The following is a 12,099-nucleotide window of genomic DNA, read 5'->3' on the forward strand; positions in this document are numbered from 1 at the left end:
TCAAGAAAGCGTGAATTTCTGCACCTATTGTTCAACCACCTGACTGAACTTGCCTTTTGAAATTATGTGTGATGCTAGTGATTATGCTGTTGGTGTTGTTCTAGGACAAAGAGTTGATAAAAATTGAATGTCATTCATTATGCTAATAAAACTCTAGACAGTGCTCAAAGAAATTATGCTACTACTGAGAAGGAATTCTTAGCAGTGGTGTTTGCTTGTGATAAATTTAGACCTTATATTGTTGATTCCAAAGTAACTGTTCAGACAGACCATGTTGCTATTAAATATCTTATGGAAAAGAAAGATGTTAAACGTAGACTTATTCGTTGGGTTCTTTTGCTACAAGAATTTGATTTGCATATCATTGATAGAAAAGGAGCCGAGAACTCCGTAGCTGATAACTTGTCTAGGCTTGAAAATGTGCTTGATGACCCACTTCCTATTGATGATAGTTTTCCTGATGAGCAGTTAGCTGCAATAAATGTTTCTCATAGTATTCCTTAGTATGTTGACTATGCTAATTACATTGTTGCTAAGTATTTACCACCTAGCTTTACTTACCAACATAAGAAAAAATTCTTCTATGATTTAAGACATTACTTTTGGGATGACCCACATCTTTATAAGGAAGGAGTATATGGTATTATTAGACGTTGTGTACCTGAGCATGAACAGGGACAAATCCTACGGAAATGCCACTCCGAAGCTTATGGAGGGCATCATGCTGGAGATAGAACTGCTCATAAGGCATTGCAGTCTGGATTTTATTGGCCTACTCTCTTCAAGGATGCCTGTAAGTTTGTCTCATCTTGTGATGAATGCCAAAGAATAGGTAATATCGGTAAGCGTCAAGAAATGCCTATGAATTATTCACTTGCTGCTGAACCATTTGATGTTTGGGGATTTGATTACATGGGACCTTTTCCTTCATCTAATGGGTATACACATATTTTGGTTGTTGTTGATTATGTTACTAAGTGGGTAGATGCTATTCCAACTAGTAGTGCTGATCACAACACCTCTATTAAAATGCTTACGAAACTTATTTTCCAAGGTTTGGAGTCCCTAGATATTTAATGACTGATGGTGGTTCACACTTTATTCATGGCACTTTTCGTAAAATGCTTGCCAAGTATGATGTTAACCATAGAATTGCATCACCCTATCATCCTCAGTCTAGTGGTCAAGTTGAACTTAGCAATAGAGAAACAAAATTAATTTTGCAAAAGACTGTCAATAGGTCTAGGAAAAATTGGTCTAAGAAATTAGATGATGCACTTTGGGCTTATAGAACAACATATAAAAATCCTATGGGTATGTCTCCCTATAAAATGGTTTATGGAAAAGCTTGTCATTTGCCTCTTGAGTTAGAACATAAAGCATATTGGGCACTTAAAGAACTCAATTAAGATTTCAAACTTGCTCGCGAAAAGAGGCTATTTGATATAGGCTCATTGGATGAATGGAGAACCCAAGCTTATGAAAATGCAAAATTATTCAAAGAAAAAGTTAAAAGATGGCATGACAAAAGAATCCAAAAGCGTGAGTTTAAAGTTGGAGAATATGTTCTTTTGTACAACTCTCGTTTCAGATTCTTTGCAGGAAAACTCCTCTTGAAATGGGAAGGCCCATATGTCATCGAGGAGGTTTACCGGTCTGGAGCCATCAAAATAAACAATTCCGAAGGTACTAACCCGAAAGTTGTCAATGGACAACAAATAAAGCATTATATCTCAGGTACGCCCATTAATGTTGAAAGTAATATTATCCAAACTTTGACACCGGAAGAACACATAAAAGAGTCCTTCCGGACTACTCCAGAATCGTCAAAATAAGGAGGTACGTGATACGGTAAGTAAACGGACTCTGGAAAATCCGCAAAAATATTTTTTGTCTGTTTTGGAATATTTAATTTTTTTGGAAATAAAGAAACTTTCAGGAAGCGTCCCCTGGTGGGCACAATACACCAGGGCGCGCCAGGCTTGCCTGGCGTGCCCAGGTGGGTTGTGCCCACCTGGGACACCTTTTGTACTCCGTTTTTCTCCCGTATGCTTGTCCTCCAAGATGAAAAAATCTATATATACTTCCCGAACCTGTTAACCACCGTATCGCGGAGAAATTCCCTGTTCTCTTTTCTTGCTGTTTTCTCACAGATTCAACTAGAACAACGTCATGTCTTTCTCACCTTTCAACAATGGAGAAGGAGGCATAAGGTTGGTTCAGGAAGATCTAAGGGGAGATGAAGCTCAAGAGGTTGCTATGGAGGAAGAGGAGGAAAGTCCCTTCGGGATTCATCCTCCGGCCTCTGAGAGGGGCGCACTAGCTGGCATCTCCACTCAACCTAATCCTCATCAAGCCATGGGATCATCGAACAATCAAGCAAGCCTAGAAGTGCAAGAAGATCCCCCACCAAGGAGGCCCTTACATAGGTTACATCGTAACAATTTTCATAACTTGATTCACAATTATGGGTTCGAGAACACTCCTCGTAGGCACATACCATCCAACTGGGACATATCTCGGCCAAGAGAAAACAGTGCAGGAGCCAAACCGTGGAGCCCTGAGAATAAACACATAATGGTTGAGGTGAAGAAAAATAGTGAATTAATTCATCAAGCCCTTCGGGAGATTCAAGGTTTGAAGGATCTACTCATGGTTATATTGGAGAATACTACTTCACCATCATCTTCTTCACCACCAAAGGAGAACTGAGTATCGGGTATGGGCACTCCCCTTGGCTTCCGCCAAGCTTGGGGGAGGTGCCCTGGTATCGTATCGTCCCACTATCCTTTTGCTTTTACTTATTTTAGTTTGATCTTTTGCATTAGATGAATAAAAGTTAGTTCGATCCTTTCCTCCTCGAGAGTTTGCCTAGTGATATATCATTGTAATCGTTTGCAAGTTATATAATAAAGTTTAGTTTGAGTTTTTGCTTTCTTTACTTTCATGTTGCAAATAAAGAAAAGATATAAGAAAGAAAGAAAAAGAGAAAGCAAATAAATAAAAGAGAACGGAAATAAATCAATAAGATCATATACTAATCCTATGGTAGGTGATGGCACCACATAAGGAAAAGTATAAGTAGGAAAATTTATTAGAGATTGACAAACATAGCATTAGTCAATGATGCAACTCATGAAAGAATTAATAAGGGAAGAGAAGATTCACATATAAATATACTATCCTATAAATCTTTTGTGATTGTGAGCCCTCATCAAAATATTATATGCCAAAATTGTTGACGTTGGACAAGGAAGACAACTTAATGGTTTATGTTTGTTTATATTCACATAGAAGTCATATTGTCATAGATCCTTCAACATGTGGTGCTTCCCTATCTTTGCTAGCCAAAATTTCCGCACTAAGTAGAGATACTACTTGTGCATCCAAAAACCTTTAAACCCAAATCTTATTTTCAAGTGTCCACCATACCTACCTAGGGATTGAGAAAGATCCCTCAGGTAAGTTGTCATAGGTGTAAAAAGGCAATAAAAATTGCTTCTAAAAGTGTGAGATCATTTAGTGTAAGAGAAAATTCAGCATTGTACGAACTTGGATGACAAATAATAAAAGCGACGGACTGCATAATAAAGGTTGTCATCTTAAGGGGCAATAAAACATGACGTTCTTTTGCACTAAGGGATTGAGCATACAAACAAATAAGCGCATGGCAACCTCTGCTTCCCTCTGCGAGGGGCCTATCTTTTACTTTTATGTATTTAATTTTATGCAAAGAGTCAAAGTTTTCCTTCTATTCCTTTTAATTTTTCTCCTTTGGCAAGCATCATGTGGTGAGGAAAGACCTAGGCACATATGTCGAGTTGAATATAGATAGCATAAGTTATTATTGTTGACATCACCCTTGAGGTGAATATGTTGGGAGGCGAAACTATAAGCCCCTATTGAAAGTGCAACTATCCCCGGGTGGTTTTGGTAATTCCTAACAACATATAGCTCATTGAGCTAATGCTATTTCAAGATAAATATTTCAAGAAAGCTCAATGATTGGCATGGCATGGATTAGAAATGTGGACCCCTCAAAATGCTAAGGACAAAAGATTGGCTCAAGCTCTAAAGCTCAAGACTCTACATTTTTACTTTTAGTGATCCCAAATCACATTGAGTCCATAGGAAAAGCCAATACTATTAAAAGGGGATCAGGTGTTGCTTAATGGATTTCTTGCTCAATGCTTAGTGATATGCTCCAACAACCCTCAACCACTTTCTCATATCCACATATGTCCCAAAACAAAAGTCAAACTCGGCCCCACCAAAACATTCTATCCGGCGCCACCGAGTTCATTTGACATAGCCACTGCCACAATCACTAGTCACTTCGGTCTCACCGAGATGGGATTGCAAAATCTCTGTTTCCCTTCATAACGTTTCGGTCCAACCGAGATGAGTGATCGGTCCCACCGAGTTCACAATGCAAACTCTCTGTTTCCCCTTCGTAACATTTCGGTCTCACTGAGATGAGCAAATCGGTCCCACCGAGTTTGCCTGACCAATTCTCTTGTTAGCTTATTACCAAAATCGGTTCCACCGAGTTTGTGTAATCGGTCTCACCGAGATTACGTTATGCCCTAACCCTAATGAAATCGGTCCCACCGAGTTGACATGTCGGTCCCACCGAATATCCTAACGTTCACATTTTGAACTAAATCGGTGTGACCGAGTTTCATTATTCGGTCCCACCGAGTTTGGTGATTTGTGTGTAACGGTTAGATTTTGTGTGGAGGCTATATATACCCCTCCACCCACTCTTCATTCGTGAAGAGAGCCATCAGAACATGCCTACACTTCCAGCATACATTTTCTGAGAGAGAACCACCTACTCGTGTGTTGAGGTCAAGATATTCCATTCCAACCACATAAATCTTGATTCTAGCCTTCTCCAAGTTGCTTTCCACTCAAATCATCTTTCCACCAAATCCAAATCTGTGAGAGAGAGTTGAGTGTTGGGGAGACTATCATTTGAAGCACAAGAGCAAGGAGTTCATCATCAACACACCATCTATTACCTTTTGGAGAGTGGTGTCTCCTAGATTGGTTAGGTGTCACTTGGGAGCCTCCGTCAAGATTGTGGAGTCGAACCAAGGAGTTTGTATGGGCAAGGAGACCGCCTACTTCGTGAAGATCTATCCTAGTGAGGCAAGTCCTTCGTGGGTGATGGCCATGGTGGGATAGACAAGGTTGCTTCTTCGTGGACCCTTCGTGGGTGGAGCCCTCCGTGGACTCGTGCAACCGTTACCCTTCGTGGGTTGAAGTCTCCATCAACGTGGATGTTTGATAGCACCACCTATCGGAACCACGCCAAAAATCTCCGTGTCTACATTGCGTTTGCTCCCTCCAAACTCCTCCCTTTACCTTCATGTGCAATGTTTTACATTCCGCTGCTATACTCTTAGATTTGCATGTGTAGGTTGTTTGCTTGACTAGTGCTAAGTTGCTAGATCTGCCAAGACTTCAAATTGGGAAAAGGCTAGATTTTTATTTGGTCAAGTAGTCTAATCACCCCCCTCTAGACATACTTTCGATCCTACACCTATCTTTCTATGTGTCCGGTTGAAACGTTTAGCTCATGGGTACGAAGTGAGTGTTAGCAATCATAGAAGACTATATGATGGTTGAGTATGTGGACTTGCCTAAAGGCTCCGACACGTGACCCTTCCTGAAAAAATGATGAATTGTAGTTGCAAAGTTGACTGAGAACATAGTTTGTTGGTTTCTAGTAGAGTTTTTGCTTTATACTCCAATTGTGTGATGAACTATTACTTATTCATGAGAAGTGTATGATAAAAGTTCTGTTATAAAAGTCTTATGTTTAATTTTGTTGCTGTTATAATAATCAACATGATGCTTCTATGCCCGTATTTTGTTTTTATCGACACCTCTCTCTCTCTCAAAGCATGTGGACATGTTTTCCGATTTCGGTTTTCGCTTGAGGATAAGCGAGGTCTAAGTTTGGGGGAGTTGATACGTCCATTTTGCATCATGTTTTCTTACTGTTATTTATAATGTTTTTATCCATAATAATGCTTTTTGGGGGTAATTCTAATGCCTTTTCTCTCATAATTTGCAAGGTACACACCAAGAGGGAGAATTCTGGCAGCTGGAAATCTGGACCTGAAAAAGCTACGTCGGGCCACCTATTCTGCACAACTCCAAACAAGCTGAAACTTCACGGAGATTTTTTATGGAATATTTAAGAATTATTGGAGCAAATAACCACCATAGGGGCCCCACCAGGTGGGCACAACCCACCTGGGCGCGCCAGGGAGCCCAGGCGCGCCCTGGTGCGTTGTGCCCTCCTCGGCCCACCTCCGGTGCCCATCTTCTGGTATATAAGTCATTTTGACCTAGAAAAATAAGGAGAGGACTTTCGGGACAGAGCGCCGCCGTCTCGAGGCGGAACTTGGGCAGGAGCACTTTTGCCCTCCAACGGAGCGATTCCGCCGGAGGAACTTCCCTCCCCGAGGGGGAAATCATCGTCATCATCATCACCAACAACTCTCCCATCTTGGGGAGGGCAATCTCCATCAACATCTTCAACATCACCATCTCATCTCAAACCCTAGTTCATCTCTTGTGTCCAATCTTGTTACCGGAACTATAGATTGGTGCTTGTGGGTGACTAGTAGTGTTGATTACATCTTGTAGTTGATTACTATATGGTTTATTTGGTGGAAGATTATATGTTCAGATCCATTATGCTATTTAATACTCCTCTGATCATGAACATGTTTATCATTTGTGAGTAGTTACTTTTGTTCTTGAGGTCTCGGGAGAAATCATGTTGCAAGTAATCATGTGAACTTGATATGTGTTTGATATTTTGATAGTATGTATGTTGTTATTCCCTTAGTGTTGTCATGTGAACGTCGACTACATGACACTTCACCATATTTCGGCCTAAGGGAATGCATTGTGGAGTAGCAATTAGATGATGGGTTGTGAGAGTGACAGAAGCTTAAACCCCAGTTTATGCGCAATTCCGTAAGGGACCGATTGGATCCAAAAGTTTAATGCTATGGTTAGAATTTATTCTTAATACTTTTCTCGTAGTTGCGGATGCTTGCGGGAGGGTTAATCATAAGTAGGAGGTTTGTTCAAGTAAGAACAGCACCTAAGCACCGGTCCACCCACATATCAAATTATCAAAGTAGCGAACACAAATCGAACCAACATGATGAAAGTGATTAGATGAAAATTCCGTGTACCCTCAAGAACGCTTTGCTTATCATAAGAGACCGTTTTGGCCTGTCCTTTGCCTCAAAAGGATTGGGCTACCTTGCTGCACTTTTGTTACTACTATCGTTACTTGCTCGTTACAAATTATCTTGCTATCAAACTACTCCACTACTTACAATTTCAGCACTTGCAGACATTACCTTACTAAAAACTACTTGTCATTTCCTTCTGCTCCTCGTTGGGTTCGGCACTCTTACTTATCGAAAAGAGGTACTGTTAAGGATATAACCATTAGAGTCACCCGCCCAGGAGGGGCCGGGTTACGTCATAATGGTCATCACGCGAAGCCCAGTACCAAACTTGAAGACGGCGGGTCAATAGTGGGCTTAAGACCCGGAGATGGCTTAAGGCCCGTAGTGATAACCGCCGTTAGGGTGAAACTTGTAGTGTAAGGCAAGAATAGTTAAGAGTCCGAGCCGGACACTGTTATGAGCCGGCCGGGACTCTGAGAGCCGCTGGGCGTCAACCTCTCTATATAAAGGGACGACCCGGCGGCGGTTTAGGGACAAGTAAGACCAAATCGATAACCAGGCAGGACGGTTTAGCTCCTGGTCGTCGAAACCCTAATCAATACCACCCCAACTGGACGTAGGCTTTTACCTTCACCGTAAGGGGCCGAACCAGTATAACCCTCGTGTTCCTTGTCCCGTTTAACCCCTTTAAGCTTCCTAGCTGCGATGGCTCCACGACTAAGTCCTTGCACGAGGACATCTGCCGTGACAATTCCACGACAGTTGGTGCCCACCGTGGGGCTGACGCACGGTGGATTTGAGTTCTTGAAGGGCAGCTTCGAAGGGCTCAAGGGATACGCTGTGGGCCGGATGACCAAGAGTCGTCGCGGCAAGCTCTACATCGGCGATGCAAACTGGGGCCCCGACGCCGGCTCAATTGAGTATGGATACCGGGTCCCCTTCGGCGGAATTCATGTCTTTATTGGCAAGATTGGTGAGCCGTGCCCTAAGCCGGACCTCTGCACCGATCTCATCGAGACGGCTCAACGTGCACGACCCGCCCGGACTTTGCCTGCCTTGAAGCGTGTTTTCGTGGGATGCGTCCACGGAGAGCTCTCTGAAGGATCTGGATCTGGTGATGAGACGGCCGCTCGCTCTGACGGCGAGTCATCCACAGAGGAGACCGATTCGTTATACCAACTTCAAGATGGCAGGCTCAGGGGTTGTTCCGATGGCGACAGTATTCCGGACCCCTTTGAGCCGCCGAGCCGGGTTGGAATCTTCATGGCTGGCGCACAACCTTTTCAAAACCCCACCGCCGGGTCAGGAAGCCCTGTGCCTTCGCCGGCTCAGGTGCTGATGGATCTCACAGACAAGATGACGGTCCTGTTGACCGCTACGGTTGCCCCGGCGGATCGAGTTCAGCATGACGCGGAGGTGGCACAGTTAAAGTTGGATCTAGCAAAAGCCAAGGAGGATCTGGCGATGGAAGGGATCAGGATGGCTGCAGAGAGGGCGGCTCTCGACGCCCAGACTCAGCTGATTCAGGCACAGTCTTTCCGGCTCACGATGGATCAAAATGCGTCCAATGAGGTCATGAGAAGGAGGCATCAAAAGGCCCAATCTCAACTCCCTCCGGTTTACGATCCTCGAAACCTCTTCAACACGCCTGGTGCAGGGCCTAGTAACCCGCCAGAGATCATAGTGCCCGGGGCTGGAACGCCAATTCAGCCCCAAGTGATGGGACCTCCCCGGGTGAACCCTGCCCCGCCTCAGTACGTGCCAATACCACCGGGTCATTATGCCAACCCGTTGGAAAACATGGTCGCCGCGGCGGCGCGGCTGGCGGCTCTCCCAATCGATGGTGACTCTCCAACGGCGGTTGAAACCCGCCGGGTCAGAGAACTCCTTCAGACGGCTCTGGCGCAATAAGAGGCATATTCTTATAGCCAGGACAGGATTCATTCAACCCCTCGTCCAGGCCGGAGCCCGAGTTATAGCAGACACATGGTCTCAGCGACCGCTCAAGTAATGTCCGACGCCATGACTTGCCTCCTGGCCACGGCCCGGCTCATAACGGAGCCTTTCACGTGGTAGACCAAGACAAAGCACGACAAGAGGTGGAGCAGGTGCCTTAGTTGACGGCTTACCAGCCACACCCGGCTTATCCGACGGCTTCCATCGACGTGGGTATACCTACGAGGACTGGAGGTGTTCCTTGTCTGGTGCCGGCTCTCCGTAACGAACGTCTGCCCAAGGATTTCAAAGGGCCAAGGAAAGTGCCTAATTACACAGCTGATTTGCAACCCGGAGTATGGATCGAGAGTTACGAGATGGCTATGGATTTGCTGGAGGTCAGTGAAGCGGCAATGGCCAAGTACTTCACCATGATGTTAGATGGGACTGCCCGCACTTGGTTGAAAGGGCTACCGCCGAATTCTATCGGGTCTTGGGCTGAGCTAAAAGCCCGGTTCATCCAAAACTTCAAAAATACCTGTAGGTAGTCTATGTCCATTGTGGATTTGACTAACTGTAAGCAGCAGGAGGGTGAGTCTACAACCCATTGGGTTCGCCGGGTCAAAGAGATAATACATTCATCTGATAAGATGGATGCCGGCTCTGCAGTCTTAATGTTGGAGCAGAATTGTCGTTTCATGCCCCTGAAGATGAAACTCGGGCGGCTCAAGCGCGATTGCAATGATATGGGTACGCTGATGGCGGCTCTCGTCAAGTACGCCGACTCTGATAGTACCAAGGACCCCGCGTCGGATGATGAAAGGACAGGGAAGGGAAAGAAGAACGGCAATGGCAAGGGTCCTCAGCATAACCCGGCGAACCAAGGAGGTAGCAAGCGTAAGGCTGATGGCAGCATAGAGTTTGTGGCCAACGCTAGCTCACAGGGTAACAACCAGCGACGTAAGGGGAGGCCACCTCCCCGAGCCGGCGGGTCAGGCCCGACGCTTGAGCAGTTGTTGAATGAGCCTTGTCCAAGGCATGGCTCTAGGGAGAAGCCGGCTACTCATCTATGGAAAGATTGCACAATCATGAAGGCCTTTAAGAATTCCAATGCTTTTAATGGTGACAATGGCCCAGGCGGCGGCTCAGGCGCCGGCGGCTTTCATGGCCCGGGCGGCGGCTCAAGTTCCAATCCTCATAATGTTCAAGGGGGCTTTAATCAGCAGTCCGGCCAGGGTCATCAGCAGCAGCAGGGGGATACCAGACCAATCCAAAGCAGCTCAATGGTGGACAGTATCATGTGTTTACCACCAGTCTGTGCAAGCGAGATCAGAAGCTTCATAAGAGGGCTGTGAATGCTGTTGAGCCGGCGGTTCCACGCTATTTAAGATGGTCTGAGCAGCCTATTGTGTGGAGCAGGGAAGATCACCCTCCCCGGGTTGATAATCCGGGTCACCTGGCCCTGGTGGTGGCTCCTCAGGTGGGGGGATATAAATTCACTAAAGTGCTCATGGACGGAGGCAGCAGCATCAACATCCCCTATTATGAGACTTTCCATCGTATGGGATTGATTGATAAGAATCTCAGCCAGTCCAATACTGTTTTCCATGGTGTGGTGCCTGGTAAGTCGGCGTATCCAGTTGGTAAGATCGAGCTGGAAGTGGCTTTTGGAGATGAGTACAACTACAGGGCGGAAAAATTAACCTTTGAGGTGGTTAAGATAAGAAGCCCGTATCATGCTTTATTTGGGCGGCCGGCTTACGCCAAGTTCATGGCACGGCCGTGTTATGTATATTTGCAGCTGAAGATGCCGGGTCACAATGGGACCATTACGCATCATGGCAGCCAAAGATAGCCTTGGAGTGTGAGGAAGGTGACGCGGCTTACGCTGAATCTGTTTGTGCAACAGAGGAGTTAAAGTTTTACAAGGACAATGTTGACCCGGCAGATATGACGTCTTTGAAGAAGCCAACCACGGAGCATGAGCCGGTAATGAAATTTAAGTCCGCTGATGAGACTAAACTTGTTGACTTTGTTCCAGGTGACTTATCTTAAAAATTCAGCATCAGTGCCAATCTGGACCCGAAATAGGAAGGCGCGCTCATCGAGTTCATCCATGAGAACAGGGACATCTTTGCATGGAAACCTTCTGACATGCCGGGTGTACCTAGAGAACTCGCTGAGCACACTCTCAATATTGATCCGAAGTTTAAGCCGGTCAGGCAATTCCTCTGGCGGTTTAATGAGGAGAGGCGGAAAGCCATTGGTGAGGAGGTAGCCCGGCTCTTGGCGGCCGGGTTTATCGTTGAAGTTTTTCATCCAGAATGGTTAGCTAACCCGGTGCTCGTGCTTAAGAAGAACGGCACCTGGCGGATGTGTGTGGATTACACAGATTTAAACAAGGCTTGTCCGACTGATCCTTTTGCTCTCCCCCGTATTGATCAGATTATTGATGCTACGGCGGGTTGTGAGCGCTTAAGTTTTTTGGATGCTTATTCTGGATACCATCAGATTAAAATGGCAGTTAAGGACTAGGAGAAGACATCGTTCATCACTCCTTTTGGAGCCTTCTGTTATGTATCTATGCCTTTTGGGCTCAAGAGTGCACAGACGACTTACCAGCGTTGCGTGCAGAATTGTCTTCATAACCAGATTGGGCGCAATGTTCATGCTTATGTGGATGATATCGTGGTTACATCCAGGGAGAAGGAGACCTTGATAGATGATCTGAGAGAAACCTTTGATAATCTCCGGGTCTACAAGATGATGCTTAACCCGGCCAAGTGTGTTTTTGGTGTTCCTGCAGGCAAGCTCTTGGATTTTCTGGTTTCTCACAGAGGCATTGAAGCTAACCCGGAAAAGATCAAGGCAATCACCTCTCTGGCTAAGCCGGCGTGTATAAACGACGTTCAGCGTCTGACGGGTCGCATCGCGGCTT

This window comes from Triticum aestivum, chromosome 4D (assembly GCF_018294505.1).
Source record: "Triticum aestivum cultivar Chinese Spring chromosome 4D, IWGSC CS RefSeq v2.1, whole genome shotgun sequence".
NCBI classification, from domain to species: Eukaryota; Viridiplantae; Streptophyta; class Magnoliopsida; order Poales; family Poaceae; genus Triticum; species Triticum aestivum.